The sequence below is a fragment of the Phyllobates terribilis genome, unplaced genomic scaffold, assembly GCF_046119375.1.
Source record: "Phyllobates terribilis strain yellow unplaced genomic scaffold, ASM4611937v1 Scaffold_11__3_contigs__length_659146591, whole genome shotgun sequence".
Classification (NCBI taxonomy): domain Eukaryota; kingdom Metazoa; phylum Chordata; class Amphibia; order Anura; family Dendrobatidae; genus Phyllobates; species Phyllobates terribilis.
The window spans coordinates 386,165,050-386,173,430 of record NW_027362771.1 but is presented as its reverse complement, the minus strand read 5'-3'; positions in this window follow the sequence as shown (position 1 = coordinate 386,173,430).

The window sequence follows — 8,381 nt, the reverse complement described above, 5'->3', positions numbered from 1 at the left end:
TCTGAAGCACCCCCCTTACATCTCCCGATTGGTCATCAAAATTGCCAATAATTCTCATTGAAGATTCAGAGTCATCATCCTTTTTGTTACTGAGCAGGGTGGTTCTTTCTCTTCCAATAGATGTTTTGAACGCCTCATTAAGGACTATTGGTGGGAAACCTCTGTCCAAAAATCTACTTTTTAGGTCTCCAGCCTGTTGGTAAAATCTTGAGACAGAGGAACAATTTCTCCTAATCTGAAGGTACTGTCCCTTCGGTAATATGTCCTAAGGTATCCCTACCAATTTTAATATCAAGGAAATTAAGGGAAAAAGATCAGGACGATATCCTGTTCCTTTTTTCGGGGGACGCCCTGTCTCTTCTGACTTTGTTGGCGAACTAAATAACAACACTATTGGTTTAAAACTCACTTATGAAATTGCTTACAACTCCATCAATTTCCTTGATATTAAAAAGGGAAGGGATACCTTAGGACATATTACCACTGGAACTTTTCGCAAACCCACTGCTACAAATGACTTGCTAAGGTGGCATAGCCATCATCCATCCAGCCTGAGAAGGGTGATACCGAAGGGACAGTGCCTTCGGATTAGGAGAAATTGTTCCTCGGTCTCAAGATTTTACTAATTGGCTGGAGACCTAAAAAATAGATTTTTGGACAGAGGTTACCCATTGAAAGTCCTTAATGAGGCGTTCAAAATATCTATTGGAAGAGAAAGGACTACCCTGCTCAGTAACAAAGAGGATGATGACTCTCAATCTCTAATGAGAATTATTGGCAATTTTGATGACCAATCAGGAGAAGTAAGGGGGGTGATTGAGAGACATTGAAATCTATTCAGGGTCCGACTGGCCTGTTGGGGTACCGGTGAAATGCCCGGTAGGCCCCAGAGAAAGAAGGAGAGGAAGGGAAGAGGAAAAAAATTTTTTTTTTAGGGACACGGACCCTTTAAAAGCGTGGGAGTCAGGGGCGTGTGCACGCATGCACGAAGACCTGAACCGCCGCGATGACCATGGATGGCAGCACTTACCCGCGCACCAAGGCAAGTACTGGGGCCCCGGGAGGGAAGGGACACCGGCACGTTATTGGGCCCACGAGTCGGGGGAGGGAGAGCCCCCCCAGGAGGGAGAATGAGAACTCACCCCCCTCTCTCCTCCTCAAATACTCACCTTTCCTCATTCCACGTAGCTCCTGTGACGTCAGTGTCCTCTGATTCAGATGTGTCGTCTTCTGTCTCAGGGAAGAGGGCGAGGTGACGTCACTACTGCCCTCTGCTCTGAGCACTGCAGTCAGAAGGCGCATTGAGTATACCAGACCGATAGGGAACGGGAGAGGTGAGGATTTCATTTATGTTTTATGTCTGCAGTATTATATATGCCCATTATACACTGTATGCCGCATAATATGGGGCCCATTATATACTGAATACAGCACTATATGGGGCCCATTATATACTGAATACAGCATTATATTGGGCCCATTATATACTGAATACAGCACTATATGGGGCCCATTTTAAACTGTATGCAGCATTATATGGGGCCCATTATAAACTGTATACAGCATTAAATGGGGCCCATTATTCACTGTATACAGCATTATATATGGCCATTATACACTGCATACAGCATTATATATGGCCATTATATACTGTATACAGCATTATATGGTGCCCATTATATACTGTGTGCAACATTATATGGGGGCTGTAGCCCATTATATACTGTATACAGCATTATATATAACCATTACATACTGTATACAGCATTAAATGGGGGCTGGGGCACATTATACACTGTATACAACATTATATATGGTCATTATACACTGTATACAGCATTATATATGGCCATTATACACTGTATACAGCATTATATATGGCCATTATATACTGTGTGCAGAATTATATGGGTCCCATTATACACTGTATGCAGCGTTATATGGGGCCCAATGTACACTGTATACAGCATTATATGGGGCCCATTATACACTGTATATAGCATTATATATGGCCATTATACACTGTATGCAGCATAATATGGGGCCCATTATATACTGAATACAGCATTATATGGGGCCCATTATATACTGTATACAGCATTATATGACGGCTGGGGCCTATTAAACACTATATACAGCATTATATATGGCCATTATGTACTGTATACAGCACTATATGGTGCCCATTATATACTGGGTGCAACATTATATGGGGGCTGAGGCCCATTATATACTGTATACAGCATTATGTGGGACCCATTATACACAGTATACAGCATTCTATATGGCCATTATATACTGTATGCAGCATTATGTGGGGCCCATTATACACTGTATACAGCATTATATATGGCCATTATATACTGTATGCAGCATTATATGGGGACCATTATACACTGTATACAGCATTATATATGGTCATTATGTACTGTATACAGCACTATATGGTGCCCATTATTCACTGTATACAGCATTATATATGGCCATTATACACTGCATACAGCATTATATATGGCCATTATATACTGTATACAGCATTATATGGTGCCCATTATATACTGTGTGCAACATTATATGGGGGCTGTAGCCCATTATATACTGTATACAGCATTATATATAACCATTACATACTGTATACAGCATTAAATGGGGGCTGGGGCACATTATGCACTGTATACAACATTATATATGGTCATTATACACTGTATACAGCATTATATATGGCCATTATATGCTGTATGCAGAATTATATGGGTCCCATTATACACTGTATGCAGCGTTATATGGGGCCCAATGTACACTGTATACAGCATTATATGGGGCCCATTATACACTGTATATAGCATTATATATGGCCATTATACACTGTATGCAGCATAATATGGGGCCCATTATATACTGAATACAGCATTATATGGGGCCCATTATATACTGTATACAGCATTATATGACGGCTGGGGCATATTAAACACTGTATACAGCATTATATATGGCCATTATGTACTGTATACAGCACTATATGGTGCCCATTATATACTGGGTGCAACATTATATGGGGGCTGGGGCCCATTATATACTGTATACAGCATTATGTGGGGCCCATTATACACTGTATACAGCATTCTATATGGCCATTATATACTGTATGCAGCATTATGTGGGGCCCATTATACACTGTATACAGCATTCTATATGGCCATTATATACTGTATGCAGCATTATATGGGGACCATTATACACTGTATACAGCATTATATATGGTCATTATGTACTGTATACAGCACTATATGGTGCCCATTATATACTGGGTGCAACATTATATGGCGGCTGGGGCCCATTATATACTGTATGCAGCATTATGTGGGGCCCATTATACACTGTATACAGCATTATATATGGCCATTATATACTGTATACAGCATTATATGGGGCCCATTATATACTGTGTGCAACATTATATGGGGGCTGGGGCCCATTATATACTGTATACAGCATTATGTGGGGCCCACTATACACTGTATACAGCATTATAAATGGCCATTATATACTGTGTGCAGCATTACATGGGGGCTGGGACCCATTATATACTGTATACAGCATTATGTGGGGCCCATTATACACTGTATACAGCATTCTATATGGCCATTATATATTGTATGCAGCATTATATGGGGCCCATTATACGCTGTATACAGCATTATATATGGCCATTATATACTGTATACAGCATTATATGGGGCCCATTATATAGTGTATGCAGCATAATATCAGGACCATTATACACTGCATAAAGAATTATATATGGCCACTGTATACTGTATACAGCATTATATATAGCCATTATATACTGTATTCAGCATTAAATGGGGGCTGGGGCACATTATACACTGTATACAACATTATATATGGCCATTATATACTGTATACAGCATTATATATGGCCATTATATACCGTATGCAGAATTATATGGGTCCCATTATACACTGTATCCAGCGTTATATGGGGCCCAATATACAGTGTATACTGCATTATATATGGCCATTATATACTGTATACAGCATTATATGGGGCCCATTATATACTGTATACAGCATTATATGGGGCCCATTATATACTGTGCAACATTATATGGGGCCCATTATACACTGTATACAGCATTATATATGGCCATTATATACTGTATACAGCATTATGTGGGGCCCATTATACACTGTATACAACAATATATATGGCCATTATATACTATATATAGCATTATATGGGGCCCATTATTTACTGTATGCAGCATTATATGGGGACCATTATACGCTGTATACAGCATTATATATGGCCATTATACACTGTATACAACATTATATGGGGCCCACTATACACTGTATACAGCATTATATATTGCCATTATATACTGTATGCAGCATTACATTGGGCCCATTATATACTGTATACAGCATTATATATGGCCATTATACACTGTATGCAGCATTATATGGGGCCCATTATACACTGTATACAGCATTATATATGGCCATTATACACTGTATGCAGCATTATATGGAGCCCATTATACACTGTATACAGCATTATATATGGACATTATACACTGTATGCAGTATAATATGGGGCACATTATACACCGTATACAGCATTATATGGGGCCCATTATATACTGTATACAGCATTATATGGGGCCCATTATATACTGTATACAGCATTATATGCGGTCCATTATACGCTGTATACAGCATTATATATGGCCAATATGTACTGTATGCAGCATTACATGGGGTTCATTACGCTGTATGGGTGAATATGTGGGGCCCATAATTCTGTATGGGGGACTGTGGGGCCCATAAATCTGTATCGGAAACTATGTGCGGCCCATAATTCTGTATGGGGGACTATGTTGGGCCCATAATTCGGAATGGAGATTGTCACTGTATTACCTGTATATACCTGTTTTTCACATCAGTATTTGTAAGCCAAAACCAGGAGTGGGTGATAAATACAGAAGTGGTGACGTGTTTCTTTTCTACTTTTCCTCTGATTGTTCCACTCTTGGCTTTGGCTTACAAATACCGATGTAAAATACTGAACGTGTGAACGTGGTCAAAGGACAAGTGATAAGTTATTGATTGGTGGGGGACTGACTGCTGGAACCTGCACCGATCGTCAGTATGTGGAGCTTTTATCCCCATTAGTATGGAGAGGTATGTATGACTTGATCACTGATCCATTCATTCCTTGAGTGGCTGCACTTGACTTTTTCTGGAAGCCCCAAAGAGAATGAATGGAGCTGCAGTCAGACGTCCCACCTGCTGCTGCATTTTAAACTGGGGATAAAAGTGACCTGTCAGGTATAAAAGTTCCCCATTATTCCGATCAATGCAGTTTCCAATGCTCGGATTCCACCGATCAATAAGATATCACCTACCTAACCTGTGGATCGGTGATAACTTGTTTTCATCAAATAACCCTTTAATTCAAACTACCGTAATTGTACGTCCCAGTTATAGTGGTGCACAGTAGATGGGCAGGAGCCGCCTGTGATTTACAGTCGACGCTCCACTATAACGAGAATAACAGCTAACAGGTATTTGCATATAGCTGTAGGGTGGACCCCTAGGGTCAATTCCCTCTGTGGGTCCCAGACTCCCCAGTCCAACCATGAATATATTAAAAACTGACCCAGAAATTTGTGACCTCATCCCTGATTATCCATCTATAACATATAGAAGAGGGAGGTTAATTCGTGATCATTTGGTACATAGTAACTACTCTCCGATTAGACAACAAATAACATGGTTAGAGAATAGAGAAAATAGCACTTTTAGCTGTGGAAGATGTAAATTCTGCAAATATATATGTAGATCAAAAATGTTTCAAGTACAAGTACTGGAAAAACATATCAGTGCAGACATTTTGCCATCTGCAAAACGATGGGAGTAGTATACTTGTGCCAATGTACTTGTCCGAAAGACTATATGGGAAAGACGAAGCGTGAACTGTGGGGGAGCATATAGGGGACATTGCGAATGCTCTCGACACCCCCATCTCCTACCATGTAAGGGATATACATGGGGGAGACCTTGATAGTATAAGCTTCTCAGTGATTTAAGTAGTTGCACCACACAACAGAGGCGGGGATTGGGACCACTTGATTTTACAAAAAGAGGCCAGATGGATCTACCGAATGAAGAGCATTAGACCATATGGCTTAAATGACCAATTGCATTTTGGCTGTTTTATCTAATGGTTCCATTTACCCTTAATGCTCCCCACCACTTTTGGACTCCCCTTGTCTATTTGGCCAACATTGGTTGGGCCAGATTTTCTTCTGTTTAATGCCGGTAAAAAACTCAGTGCTGCTCTGTTCCCTGATTTTGAGAGTCTGCTATATGGCCACTGTCCCGAAGAGGAGTTTGGCCATTACCTTGGTTTTGAATTGTATTAGTTAAACACTGATGTATGGCCTCAATTATAAGTACATGATTTATCTTGCTAAGGCTATAGGTTAAGCTTCCTGTTGATCCGTTACCTCTATGCTGAATATCTATTAAAGAAAATTCTACTCCGTAATATTCGTAATTTCCTCGATATCTACTAAAGAAAATGTCATTCTCTTTATGAATTGTATGTCTCTTTACATTGGACCTCCCTTCTTAGGCCCTCCCCCCTTAGATGTATGTGGTTACTGGAACAAGATATCAAACTAAATATTTTAGACACACTCCTTATGATCCATAACATTCATTGTTAACATCTGCATGTAGCATTAGACTTTGGTAGCCGTGAATATGCAGCTATGGATTGAGAGATATCTGGAGTTGCTACTGATGCAATAAGACGCCCCAACTGTGATGTGTATATGTGCTAGGATGTGCGGAAACTCAGCGCCGCTCATCTCATTGCACAGGTGACGGGTGCCTGTGTGCGCAGCCGCAGGGTGAGGGGCACATTTGCGTTCCATCGCATACACTGGGATACTAAACCGGAAGTGGCGACATGTGTATAAGAATAGCGCATGCGCAAACTGTTAGGACATATATCGCACTGTAGTTAGGGGTCTAGAGGCCGGATACAACAGCAGTATAGAACGCATATGTGTCCCACCGCTGACGCTATGCTATGAACCGGAAGGGCAATGTAAGGAGGGAAATATAAAAGGAGGCATGACTCTCAGGAGTACCTGTGGCATATTTTTCCTGAGGTGGACATAGAAGGACATGATCTCCCTATCACATCTGCATTAAACCAATGACTGAATGAGGGTTTAATCTAAGTCCATGAATCTTGTTTTTGATATATGATTTTGATGTATGCTCTCCTGATGAACCCATTGAAGGGGAAAAGCCTCGAGAAATTAGGCATACTATGGATTTCATGCTGAGTAGGGGTGGGCTAATCATGTATATAAGTCATGGCACCTTGGTGCAAAAGTGAACAGTGTATTTGCATAGATTGATAAGGGGATATCTTATATATGACCACTCTCTGTTGTTTGACGTCTTGATTAATTGGGACATGGCGCAATAAGAGATTGATATGTAAGATTTGTTTTTGAGGGCTAAGTGCAATATTAATACACCTTGTTATATGTTTTTTTGTATATGACCTATAGTCTACCTATGAATTATTGATCTCTTGTGTGCCTAGCTTTGTGGTTCTGTGCCCTTTCCTAATATATATTTAAAACCTAGTGACAACTGATCTTTTCTACCCTATTTTTTCACTATAAACTGTTTAACAATTTTGGATTTCTTTGTATATGATTGAGTTAACCCATCTCTATGGTTAAGAGAGTGACCATAATTGTACTAATGGTCATTGTCTTGTTCATTACAGGATATAGCATATCTTCTTCTTGTACTTTTTTGTCATTCACTTTACATTTTTCCTATCTTAGGGCTTAATAGGGTCAGATAGGGAAAGTCGACGTCGAGCAGGGGCGCCATTGCGCAGATTTAGGGTGCCAACCTCTTCAGGAAGGTAGGGCTTTTCTAGGACTATAGGTATTACGATCTTTTGTTTGTCTTATAGATACATGGAATTTCCTGTCTCCCTATGACACAAATCAAGACAGTATAGAGAGACACTGATAATAAATATTGGATGAATCTGAATAAAGGACTATACCAGTATATGTATGCAGTGGGTTATCTCACATTTAGTCTTCTTAGACGAAGTTTTTTTTAGATAAAAAGCCATGTTTGGTTTAGTCCTACCTTTCTTCTCTCTGTAGGGCCATACAGGGTCAGACAATGACGTACGAGGGGGGTGCCATTGCGCAGGTTCAGGGTGCCAACCTCCGCGGTAAGGTAGAGTAAGACTAGAGTTATAATAGGGATTTATCTACCATTTCAAACCTGCCTTGCATGATCTT